The sequence below is a fragment of the Platalea leucorodia genome (assembly GCF_965183815.1).
Source record: "Platalea leucorodia genome assembly, chromosome: Z".
Classification (NCBI taxonomy): domain Eukaryota; kingdom Metazoa; phylum Chordata; class Aves; order Pelecaniformes; family Threskiornithidae; genus Platalea; species Platalea leucorodia.
Genome location: NC_138858.1, coordinates 15261834 through 15274489, shown reverse-complemented (window position 1 = coordinate 15274489; position 12656 = coordinate 15261834). Strand labels below are relative to the sequence as shown.

At 45.0% G+C, this 12656-nt stretch overlaps 1 protein-coding gene across 2 annotated transcripts in view; it reads left to right on the top strand.

Annotated features, from left to right (window-relative positions):
• Nucleotides 1-6249: 6249 nt before the first annotated feature.
• Nucleotides 6250-12656, top strand: part of LOC309602655 (leukemia inhibitory factor receptor-like) — a 54978-nt gene continuing 48571 nt past the window's right edge. The window contains exon 1 of one of the 2 annotated variants that reach the window (XM_082336415.1): nt 6250-6347. The gene's annotated coding sequence lies outside the window, so the exon portion shown is untranslated. Of the gene's footprint in view, nt 6348-6819; nt 6844-12656 lie in introns of those variants that run through there. The other variant, XM_082336416.1, reaches the window with a different exon arrangement.

Sequence of the window (12656 nt, the reverse complement as noted above, 5' to 3'; positions counted from 1 at the left end):
GAGTTAGAACTTCTGTTTATGTATAAATGCAGACCTTTCATTAGCCTGTAAGAGAACTGTGGTTAACCAGGGCAACTGAGACACACCAAAAAATAATATTTCTGAAGTCAGACCCAGAAAGGATAAAGTTGCTTCTAATAAATGGATTTTACCATTGTGTCCTCCAAGGCCACACCTTAAGGTATCTTATTTGCACGTTATTTAATACTATAATATCCCAAGCTCTGACGCACTGTGTTAAGCAGTATTGAAACCTACATCTGAAAAATGACACGGAAAGACTGACAGGAGGAATGCCATAAACCATGTAAATACAGAACTTCATATGCTCCTGAAAAGCGTTTGTTCTGTATCTCCACCTCCTCTCTGGCTGAGCTGTCTTTGTCTTGCTACTTTTATGGTAATGCATAGAAATCTGGTTCCAAGCAGTGAGTGAGCTTACAGCTCAATCCAAGGATAGTATGGTAGAAAGCATATTTCTTTCCCTGGATATGGTTCAAGCAGAGGGAGAGGGTGTTGCTGCCTGTAAACTTTGTTCAGGGAGAATTTTGAAAATTCTAGCCACTTATTCAGGATTCACTGAAGCTGGCAGCTCAGCTGAGTTACATGAATTCTGGTTGAATGGCTCCTGTTGATGTAGAGATCAGCTCTGGAGTGCATGTAAAGTTCATAGCAGCTTAGGGTGCTTCAAATTCATCCAACATTCATCAGACGTGTTCAGGCCATGGACTGAAGCACAGAAAATCTGAAGCATCAACTTACTAAGCTTTGTAATACAGGCGACATTTCTTGTGGGATCTCATAGAAATAGAGAAAGCATGGCAATATCTAGCTGATAAACTGGTGAGCATAAAGGTATGACTGACGGGAATGGCACTGCATTGAAAATAGAGCCAACACCACAGTGACAAGAATTGCTAAATAAGGAGCACTGTTGAAAGTTGCACAGAGCGAGGCAGTGTTTTTGAATGTGATACACTGATGTTGGCAAGCCAGTGGAGGGCCTTGCAATATTAAGAGTATATGAATGTCTGAGATGTTCTCAGTATCTTTTATTTGCAGATTTCCATGCTTCTCTGGCTATTACAAATCTAAATTAGCTTCTGACTCTCATAAATCCCCTTTTTCATGATGTAATTAGGCCCTTCCACTACTGTGCAAAGTAAGCTTCTTCAATTTCATATCCATAAATCAGACTTAGTTCTAGGACTGGTTCCACCAACCCTTCCACGGTTAGTAAGATTGTTACCATTTGTTGGTGTTTCTTCAGAAATTTCTATTTAGTTTCATTTCTTTCCAAGAACTATGCTGTATCTTATTTCACTGACTTGAAGACTGACCTGTCATGCTACTGTATGGGATTCAGCAATGGGATGCATCCAACACGATGATTAAGCATGTGCTGAACTTTACACTACCAGTATAATCAACTGCGGGATGGCACAAATGCTTAGATGATTGGGAAGCAGGCCTGCAACTGTTAATCAGTTTACAGCATGTAGGTTGTTTTAGCAGAGGAACTTCAGCAGTAGGTCCCTTCTCAGGCATTAGTTCACTGTAGCCACTGTAGACATTTCTAACTGAAGTATTAAGACTCATCTGGATGAAGTACGAATGGAAATGCCTAGATGTGGAAGCAATAGAAGACACACTAGAGGAAGAGTGCAAAGAATGAGCATTAATGGAAATGATGGACATGAGCAATAGCAGTCAAATCAAGGAACGGTGAGGAGTGTGTTATTCACACCAAGACCACAAGATGAGACAAAAAGTTCAGTCCCCTTGCTCTGATAAAGCCATAGCATAGGCAACTCGTCACCCCCAAAACCATGCTCTGATAACATGGGCTCAGATAACATCTTCCCAAGAGGAAGACAGACAGTAGCCATAAAGATGGCAAAATGAGGGAATAAGCCAATGGGCATAAATTTTTCCAAAACCTCCTGGAAGATAAGACAAGCAAGGGTCTGAGGCAAAATCATTGCATAACTGCTTGATTCATGAAGATATAAAAGACCTGCTCAAAAAAAATTGTTTGTTGTTGCCAGTCAAGACAGACCCAATGTACTTAGTGAGGACTCAACAGTCCTCTGTCCTCCGCGCAAATGACCCTGGACTCAAAGACCTTGACACTTGGCAGTGTATGGCAATGAGATCCACCTGCTAGCTTGTCTGTACTGCATGGGAAAAGCTTTACCCTCACTGCTGACCATAAGGGTCTTATTACCGGTACTGAATCCAACACTTCCACACCACGCATTTTTCAGGCATCTGAGGTAGAATTTTTTCCAGTGAAAGGAATGCAAGTGCCTTCAATTTAAATGTTTTTGGCAAGTAGTGTTTTTCTTTCCATTTCTTCTTAAATTCATGGCAGTATCTAAGTTAGTGCAGGTCAGTAGATCAAAGTCCTTCATTGCTTCTCCCTGCAAACACAAACACCACAATAGACCATACAGTTTTCCTGCAGACGGGGGAGACCGGGGAATTTTTTGAAGCCCTTTAGCAATATATTGCCAACATGTCACTGGGTTTACAGGCATAGGTCCCTAAGGATGAAGAAAATTCTCTGTATTTGAAAAATATTAATTACAAAGAGTGTATTTCTATGGGGTCAGTGTACTCATTTCCAAGAATAGCTCTGCACCAGCTTGACAACACAGGGATGCTTTCACTGAGACCTCATAGGAAAGAGCTGTTGCTTTGTGAGTGCACCAAAACACATGCACTATCCACAGTACTTGAGGTTATTCTTGGCATGAACAGAGGCTACTCCTGCTTTTATCACAGCCAGTGTGAGTTTTGCTGTTGGCTTTCCTGAATACATTCAGTCAGACCCAAATTTGCTTTGCTGGTTGTATTATATAACCTTTTTTTTTTTAAGAAAACAGGAATAGATAGTCCATAAAAAGAATCACTGGCAGGCCTTTGCTGGCAATATTATATATTGACAATCTCTGGTGTTCATAAGTGTTGGTAGAAGTACTACCTCTCACACTTCTGGTTAAACGGTATGGTTTGTAAAATGTGCACACAACTTCTCAGCAAAGGAAGTTCTTTAATATTCTTTATTGCTGGAGGAAAGTGGGTGCCAAATACAACTGTGAAATGGGAAACAATGCACAAAGGAAAAGTTCCAGAACATCAACACATCCGTTCTTTTTCTCTGCCATAAATAACCAACACACCCTTAAATACAAGACTAAATGGCTCCAGGAAACTCTCATTAATGAAAACATCCTAGCTGGGCTTCTCACTTTCATTTGGAATTTACGTGCCCCAAGAAGATTTTTCTGACCTAGACAGCAGATATAGTGTTCTCTAAGTAATACTAAGCACCGAGATAAACTAAGATAAACTAAAACTAGCCTACTGTCCAGAGACCTTCCTCTCTCACTGTGCAAAATATTAATGTTGAAAGGCACAGCCCTGCTGCTGTTAAAATCAATGACAAAATCCTACAGTGAGTATATAAAGACACAGTGTACGTTCCAGCATCTGTCCTTCCGTTTTCTGGAAACCAGAGATAAGGCAGGAAACAAAATAAATGGCCTGTATATATGTACTACATGCAGATAAGTTTCATTATAAAATATAGCAGCTATGATATTTTACAGGGAAGGTCTCATGATGAGACAGGATGCATAGATAACATATTTTCTGGGGATCAGAAGTAGTAGGGTAATTAGACCAGTCATTTGTCTAGGGGACGTTTATATTAAAATTAGCATATTTCACTCTATAAAAAAAAGAGATAATTGATACCAACCATCTGTAGTTTTATCACCTTGAAACTCGTACTGTACAGACTTGTCTTAAATCTAGATCATCATCTAGATCATCTAGAGCATCAGATCTAGAAAGCTTCTTAACTTCCAACTGAGTCATTAAAGATTCAGTCATTAATACAGTATCAAAACCTTAAAATCACTTCAGAAACTACCCCTACCTCTGATTTCTCCTGTCAGCTTCTTCTAATTTCACAATCACATTTTTCCACTTAAAAAAAAACAAACTAAACCCACACTTCTTTCCTCAGTTCCTGTATAGAATGTCCATGAATTGAGGGAGGGACACTGCCTTGGTAATTAAAAAGAGAAAATAGTAAAAATTACTATTGCTTGATTTCATCATATAGAAAATGAGTCAGAACTTCTGCAATTACTCATGGTACACATGGTACCATGTACATGGTACAGGGCTTCCTGACCAGTGAGATGCCTGTGAGACTGTACTAAAGGTACTAAAGGTACTAAAGGTGAAATAACATGAGCTGCAGAAAAGAATGGTAGTACAATTTCATGTAACATTTTCAGTGCCTTTGAAAGAAAGTTCTTGTGTTGCTTTTGTGGACGGAAATCTGCATTTGCGGGTCTGTCATCCATGGCACAGGCACAAGCTGCATCCTTCTGAGCCTTGGATGCAGACTCTAGGGAGGGCACCAGGCTTCAATTAATGAGGTCTGGAAACAGAGAAAGGCAGAGGCAGTCCTCCCTTGGATGGGTCACATACAATGAAATGGCCACCTTCTCCCCAAGCCTTCTGGTGCTATGGATATTCCATGTTTCATTGTGATGTGGCTGCTTTTGCATGGAAAGAGGGCGGCGGGGCTTCTGGGCTAGAATGGGAAGAAGGAACTAAATGCAGAAATGGTCTTAGGAAGCTGACATACCAAACCTCTTGGTGCCTGCAGTAAAGTCTAGACCACAGCATTAGCCATCCAGCAGACCTTCCCAGTGGGGAGCAATTTGGGACTGTGAAATGCTGACTGATGTGCTGGAAAGGTAACTGCTTAAACCTACTAGATAGAAGACCCCTAAGAGAACTCTCTTGAAGTCTGTCCATCCTTGGAGTTATGAATGCTTCTATGTGCATCAGGAGAAGACATCAGCTTCTGCTTAGGATTCACAGCCCAGGGCTTCTCTCCAAATGCTGTGTAAAAAACCCCATTCTTTCCCTAGAATGGTGTGTGTATAAGGAGACTCAGTCCTTCCTCTTGAGAAGATCACAAAGGTCAATGGATAGACATCTGTCTCAGGATACAAGGCCTGAAGTCAAGCGTGCTCTTGAGCCAGAAGAGATCTGAACTCATGTTCAGATGCATGACCTAACCACAAGGTTCGTGCGTCTCTTGCTGGCCTACTGAAGCCTCAATTCTTTGCACAAGCAAAAACACTGGAAAGGAGGAAATGGTGGAAGATTTGTCTACAAAATAGCCTATATTCACTTAGCCTGAGCAGGGAATGTGCAGGATGACAGCAGACTCTGGCTTTAGGGACCTTAAGTCATCTACTTAGTCAAGAGGGGACACAAGCCTGGCCCAGGACCTCCATACAAGTATTTGCAGTTCTTTGTCATCTAGGTTCTTAGAAAAACAATCTACAGCAACTTGGAAAACCTCTGTAGAAAAACGTAGGCAGAAAAATGCCAGGAAAACCGAGCAGTTGCTTTTTCTCCCTGTTCTGCTGTGGTTCACTGGGGAACAAGAGAGAAGCCACAGGTTTGCCAAGTCTTCTGATTTTATGGGCCTCGTGGTATATATTTTTTTAATTGCCCGACTCTTGAGACTGCGGGATTGTGAGGATTTCAAGTTTAATTTAAAAGAGAGGCTGGCATGTAGCTGTTGTGGCTTCAAAGAAATGTTGGAGGTCAAGTCGCAGACCTCAAAAACTAGAGGCAAATACAAAGATAAAACAAGTCAAGAATCTCCTGGGTTTGGAGGGCCAGGCCCACTGCTTCAAACCCTGGAGGGCTGGCAGCACTGGAGATATTCGGGATACTTTTCTAAGAAGGGTATTTGACCGTGTCACGCAGAAAACCTGAAATGATCAGATCAGACCCGTGACTTCATCCACCCCCGCAGCACGCTCGTAACAGCCCACTGGGGACCCAGCGAAACCACCGGCCGCTGAAGTATCTGAAACAACTCAGTCCCGACGGCACCCCGGCGGCACGACCACAGGCGGATGTCAGCCTGAATCCTGGATAGCTTCGGCCCGATAAAGCCAGGACTACCGGCGGACCGCCTCCGACCAAGCGCGGCCGCAGCAGCGGCGGGGCCGGGCCGGGCGGCGGGAGGCGGCGGTGCCCCGGGGGCAGGGCCGGGGTGGCGGCGGCGCCGGGCGGTGCGCGGCGCAGGCTCCTCCCGCAGGCAGCCCGCCAGCCCCTCTCCTCCATCCCTCCCTCCCTCCACTCCTTCCCTCCCTCCCGCCCCGGCTCCATCCCTCCTTCCTGTCGGCGCTGCGCACTGCTGCCCGCCGGAGCTGGGCCGCCCGGGACCGCGCCGCGGGCAGCCCCCGCGCACCCCCCGCGGCATGAGGCTGCCGCAGGGCACGGCGAGGCGGCGGCGGGTGAGTGCCGGGCCCCGGGCGGAGCGGCTTCTCCCGGCGGCGGCCCCGCGGCGGGGCTCCGCTCGCACCTGGGAGGGGGCGGCCCGAGGGGCGCGATGGTAGATGCCCCCTCCATCCCTCCCTCCGCCCGCCCCGGGGAGGTGCCGGCGAGGAGGGGCGGAGGCGGGGGGGGGGGGCTGACAGCCCAGCCAGGGTCTGGCGGGGCCGCGGGGGCTTTCCGAGCCCACCGCCTGCCTCCCCGCCTCCCCGCCGGCGCGGGCGCTGCGGCTCGGGGCCGGGCGGGGGCTGGGGGCAGGTGGCGGCGGCTGCGGGGCCGCGGCGGGGGTCGCGGGCGGTGCGGGAGCGGAGCGCGGCAGCCTCCCCCGGGGGCACGGCGGGGAGACCGGCGGCTCCCCTCTGCTGCTGCCCGCAGCCTGCGGCTTAAATAGAGGCCGTGTTTTGTCAACAGCTCATTCTGCTGGACGGCAGGTTGGTTGGTTCAAGGACTGAACAGCGGGTAAATAATACTTATGCCTCCTTTTGTGCTTTTTTTTTTTTTTTTTTTTTTAAATAAGTAGCACCCTTCCAAAACAGGGGAGCTTGGGAGGGGAATCCAGAGCCCCTTCTGCCGTTGGGGAGCATCCAGACGTGCTGCGCGCCTCACTGCACGCTGGCTCTACAGGGACACCGGCGCAGTGGCAGCTTGCTGTGTCTATTTTGAGTGATTGAATTTCTAGTGTGTTTAGAGACAGTGTTTAAAAAAGATCTCTCTAAGCCTCTGAGGCAGTTCTGGAAAGAACATCACTCCCTTGTTAAAATTCAACATGTGTAAGTAGATTTGAACTGGCCATATTGTGCTGTCATGCTGTGTGTTGCTTCGGTAGGAATTGGTGATATATGTGGTTTGTTTGTTTTTTAATTGTAATCGGTGGTAGATGCCTGGGAACTTGGCTATAAATGGGAGTAAAGCTCTGGATAGATATTATAATCATCTGGTGCCACGGAGACTTAGGCTGTGAGCTGTTGTGTAGGAATTGTCACTTTGATTCTTTTCCACAGATTTTCACACTTAAAATCTCCACGGCAAAAATAGTCAAATATTTGTATTCCATAATCAAACTGGCTATGTCCTGTCAAATTCCCTTCAGGGAAGCATGGGCATTGGGTAGCGTTCTGCTGTATTTGGAACCCAGCTTGTTACCTAAGTAAGGCAATGTGACTTGCCATTGACATCTCACCTGGAAGTCTATTCTGCCTTTTTTCCTTACTGTAAAAGAATTCTTTAAATTCTTCTTAAGCCCTTAGTTCAACTCCACAGCATGAATCCAGACTGTTAATCAGACTTAGCAGGTTTAGTAGCTGTGGGGAAGATTCAAGTCCATGTCATACCATGTGCCCTCTCAAATCAGCATGTGGCAGTGCCACCTGAGACAGTATGTTGTTTAATGTAGATCCATCAGTGCCCAAGTGCTTTATATGTAAAGCTTTGCACATGCTGTAGGGAAGAATGCACGAGCACCTCTATCTGTAAAAAGTCTGTGCTTGTCCTTAACTTCTCAACCATTGTATGTTGTATGGTTTTGGTAGTAAAGCTAAGCTTTGGTTTCTGTACATTTTTGGTGATAAAGGTAAGCATGCGCATAGAAGTCTCCTGGATTTGGCCCCAATGTGAGTCAAGGTCAAAACAAAAAATATGTTTGATGAGGGGAAGGATTAGGATGTGGAAGAGACAGAAGCAAATGCAGGGAGTGGATCCACAGAACCAGTAGTGCTGTATCTGCAGTTGGTTGGTATTGCTTGGCATGGGTTGCCTGTCATTAGCTGGATAGGGGTCTGCAGGTCTGCTGAGGCTACTAAGAAAAGACAGTTTAGTGTCAGTAGGCTGCAGTGCTATGTACCTAAACTGGAAAATCTTGCAGAAGTCTGCAAATGTAAAGCTTAAAAATCACTAACTTGGAGCGGAGTATAGCTTTTAGGCAGCCACTAGATCACCAGATTTTGTTTGATTTTGCTTTCTGTATACTTAGTCTTCACATCCTTTCATCTTATCACTGTTTCACCTATTCAAACTTTTATCAGCGTTATTAAGTGATAACAGTTTCCATTGTGCACTCTCCAAACATATGACTTCAGTCACTTAGAGCAACCAGTGGCAAGCACTATCTATGAGTTAGATTGTGCAGAATCCCTTTACAGGTGTGCTGAGGAAAGGGAGAGGCTTAACCTTCAGGTGAGGGCATTCTCGCAGACTTGCCAAAGGCAAGTCCAGAATAACTGGGAACAGCCATAGGGGTGGAGATGCTCTCCAAGAGAGAGAAACTTTTTTTCACGGGTGGCAAAGCTGCTGCTGCTACTTTAGCAGGGAATTCACGGGGCTTCAATTTTAAAGTGCTTGATGAGTTATGATCTATGGCTGTAAGGTCACATGTGTTTCAACATCCTGTATCTCGGGCTTTAGTAAAGATTCAAAAAAAATCTGAATTTATTAATATGCATAGGTAATGCTAGAACAGAGTCTGTAAATCTATTAGAAACAGCTCTCTTAGAGCATGAATATTGGATTGTTTAATCCAGTGGGTGGCTGACAGCAAGTTTTGAGCCTTATGAGAAGATGTATTTAAACTCGGTTATGTTAATAGGAATTCCACCTGAAAGATGAAACAGTACCTCAGAAGAAAGTGTCTGGCAGTCTTAAACAATCTATGTGTTTATAAATACCAACTCTATCTTGCAGAGTGCAATGCATCACAAGGCTGATGCAGATGGATTATGTTTTTCTGCAAATGACCCAATAGATGATGTGACCAGGTAAATGAGGTTCTTGTCTACTTACGCCGTGTGCTGGTGCTCAGAGGAATGCAGAGGATGCTAAATTCAGCAGTTCCTGTTGTGTTGATACATTTGCTGAATGAAAGCAAAAATAATCTGATACAGTTTTAAATGATAGTTTATATTACCTTGTAATAAGCTTATTTGAGCTGTTGAAAGGCAGCTTTTGGATAATGGAAGGGAAAACAGAAAAAAGAAATCAGGAAATTTCTTGGAGTTAGTTTTCTTCCATTTTCAATAATACTTATTGATCTTAGATTCAGACTGATGTTGAAATACAGTGGTGATTTAAGTGAAAGGATGTTAATTAGCAGTAGAAGAAAAGGTCTGATAACGGAGGTTTAAAGATACAGGCATAGGTGGAAGGACCAAGAACTCAAATGAGATACTGGTGGCTCTTTGAGATGCTGTTGCATTAGACATTGATTCGCATGCAGGGAGACATGGAGAACAGGTATGAATGTCAATTCTACTCCTGTTACCATAACTAGCTAGAATTCGTTGAAATGATTCATGTTTTGGTGTGTCTTTTCCCCTGAGATTTAGTTATGACTCCTTTTTGACTGTTAGGCATCAAATTTCTGTCTAAAAATAAGAAAAATAAATTACTTCTGGATAAGGCTTGAGAGGTGATTGTGCTCTGTGCCCCAAAGCTGGTTGAAGTATTTCATTCCATAAACAGTCTAATGTAAAAGATATAAATAATCCTTGGGAGCAGGACCTGGAGCCTGTGGTCCCTCGCTTCCAGTGAGTGACCTCTCACAAGGACACAGAGTCCTGCTCCAAGTCAGTGGTTACTTAAGCCGTGGAGAGGAATGCCGTCTACAGAAAGGCTGGAGAAGTCTCCATCCTTACTCGTTACTTCGAGTAGTCCCTGGGGTGGACAGAGGTGTTCCCCATACCCCAGCGCGTGCTGCAGTGGCTGGGCTGCCTTAGGAAAGAGAGCACCACCGCTGCTTTCTTTTTCTGACTATGTCTTTAAACAAAAGCAATGGCTTCTGCTTTTTCTGGGGAACCTGATTCTGTGGTTCTGCGCACATTTTATCAGCAGACACAGGCAGGGAATAATTGCTTTTGGAACATGTTCTTTTAGTTTTAAGCATCAAAAGTTCAGTTTTTATAGGTGCTTAAATGTCTCCAGGGATCATCTTCCAGAATCTTATGGATCTCTTCCAGAGTCAATAGCACGGCAATGATGGGGGCCATAGAAATTCCTAGATGGCTAGACCTGTTTTCTTACCTGCCTTTGGGGCGTGGAAAGGCAGCTAGTATACCGATCACCAGCAAATGCAACATGTTCTTTGCCTGCCTTACTGACTTATAAACTAGCAGATGGTAATTATAATGAAGGTTCTGATGTGACACTGAGAAGAATATCCAGGGACTGTTCTACATATGCGCCATCAGTTTTTTGCTGATCATTGCTGTCCTCCCTCCCTTGGAAAATTTGCAATCCCTAAATTTCAGGTTGTGGGAGCCCTCCTGCTGTGCCTCTATAAGGTTCTTGCACTTCCTGCAACCACCAGAAACACTCAGAAGGGACTTTTGCTACTTTGCTGCTGTCTGCCTTTCCCTGCTGCCGTCTCTTGGAATCACTCCTAGTAGCAGGTTTCACTGCAAGCAAAAAGTGCTTAAACTAAAAATAACTCCTAACCCATCGGTATGAATGTTGGTCAGGGTGTAAGGTTTTGAAGGGCATATGTCTCCCCTCCTTCCCATGCACGGTCTGGAGCTGGCATTGGAGTGAGGTCAAAGACTGTTGCTACAACAGAAGCAGCTTTCCCTTATCCCACAGGCAGAGAACTGCTGAGTTGTCAGCTGTTGAGTCCAAATTATGCCTTTTACCTCAGGGAGCACAAGTTATAAAAGCACGTGTCATGGAAACAAGGACAGCACTGTAGCAATTCCCTGGTCCTTCTGCCTCGCTTCCTACCCTGCCAAAAACCGGACCCATGGCACGGCCCACAGCAGAGGATGGGTAGCCCATGTTGCCAGCTTGGTGTTAGGGGAGCACTTGGGAGCAGGATGGCTTCCCCCTCTCTCGGCCCATGTGTTGTCAGGAAGCAGAGTCTCCTTTCTCACCTGTAAACCCAACAATTTAGGAGCAGCTTCGTGCAAAACCAAAAAGCACAGCCTTTCAGCCAGCCTTGGCCTCCTGAAATTTCCTGAAGTCTTAAGTAGATAAAGTAGTGCTTTCCTTGGGTTGCTTTTCTGCTGCAGCATTTTCCTCACCAGCAAAATAGTTTCACTGATACAGTAACACTGGTTAGAGAATTACTGTGGGGTTTTGATCTTCTGCGGAGGCGTGCTTCTATATTGATGAGCAATATTATACCAGTGTTCTCTGCCAGTATAGCTTACTGCATTTTGATCATCGGTCAAAAGCACTTTCTTTTGGAATATACATATATTCCTAAAATAGAGGTATATATTTGTGCTTGCTGTGTACCTGTAGCTGCACTGATAATAGCTTTGTAATATTGAGTGAACCTTGATAGCTTCATACCAAGGTAGCCTGGTAGTTTGTAGTGCAAAATCATGAAATTTAAATAAAGCAATACATTTGTACAATTTCTTTAGGTGATAAACACTGTCTGAAAAGTATGCTAGAATGCTTCTTATGCTTGCATAATTTTGTCATTATTGCACAAGTTGCTTAAAGGTACAAGAAAAGCACAAGTAACAGGGGTGGTTGAAGGTGGTTTACACTGTCAGTCTGGCTCAGAAATGGTCCATGTTTTACTTCTGGCACTCAGCCATCCGTCTAAACTAGTTTTGCTCCCTGGATAAATCAATTACTTACCTCCAAGAGGAAATGCAGGCTCAGTTGGCTAGATAGCATGGTTAAACGTTTATTCTGGATGGTGTGGATATGGCCTATGGCAAGCTTGGCTAGCATGGTGAGCAGAACAAGCCAAGTCCACCCCAGCTGGCTTTATGCCCTCAAATGCCCCCCACGTTGTGCCCTTCAGCATGCCACACATTTCAGCCTAAAGCTTTAAAAAATACTTTCTTTTCATTTCAAGCACTTTGAATGTAGAAGCACAGAAAAAGCTGGTTTGAAGCCAGATGGTGACCTGGGCCACTTGCTGCAAAGTGGTATAGTCCAGACTTGGACATGTTGGTACCAAACAGTGCGAAGGTGAGCCCGTCTGCATTTAGGCTGGGGGTGAAGGTACCTCCACATTGCAGTCCACCAGGGTGGTTTGAGCATCTCTGATATTCATGCTTTCTGTAACTTTACAAGCTGCATTTCAAATTACTTGCATGTTTGAGAGTTGCACAGCACATCCCACATACCTTGGAGAGCCTAGAGGAGAGGGAGATTTGGACAACTGGGAGACGAGGCATGTCTCTGCTCATCATGGGGCTGGCCTGGGCAGGCAGTTGCCTTTTGGGGCTGTCTGGTGGTATCTGCCTTAGCCTGGCAGCCCTTCTCCCTTCCAAACAGGACTTAACATGGTCACCCAGAAGGTCTTGCGCCAAGACAGCAATGCTGCT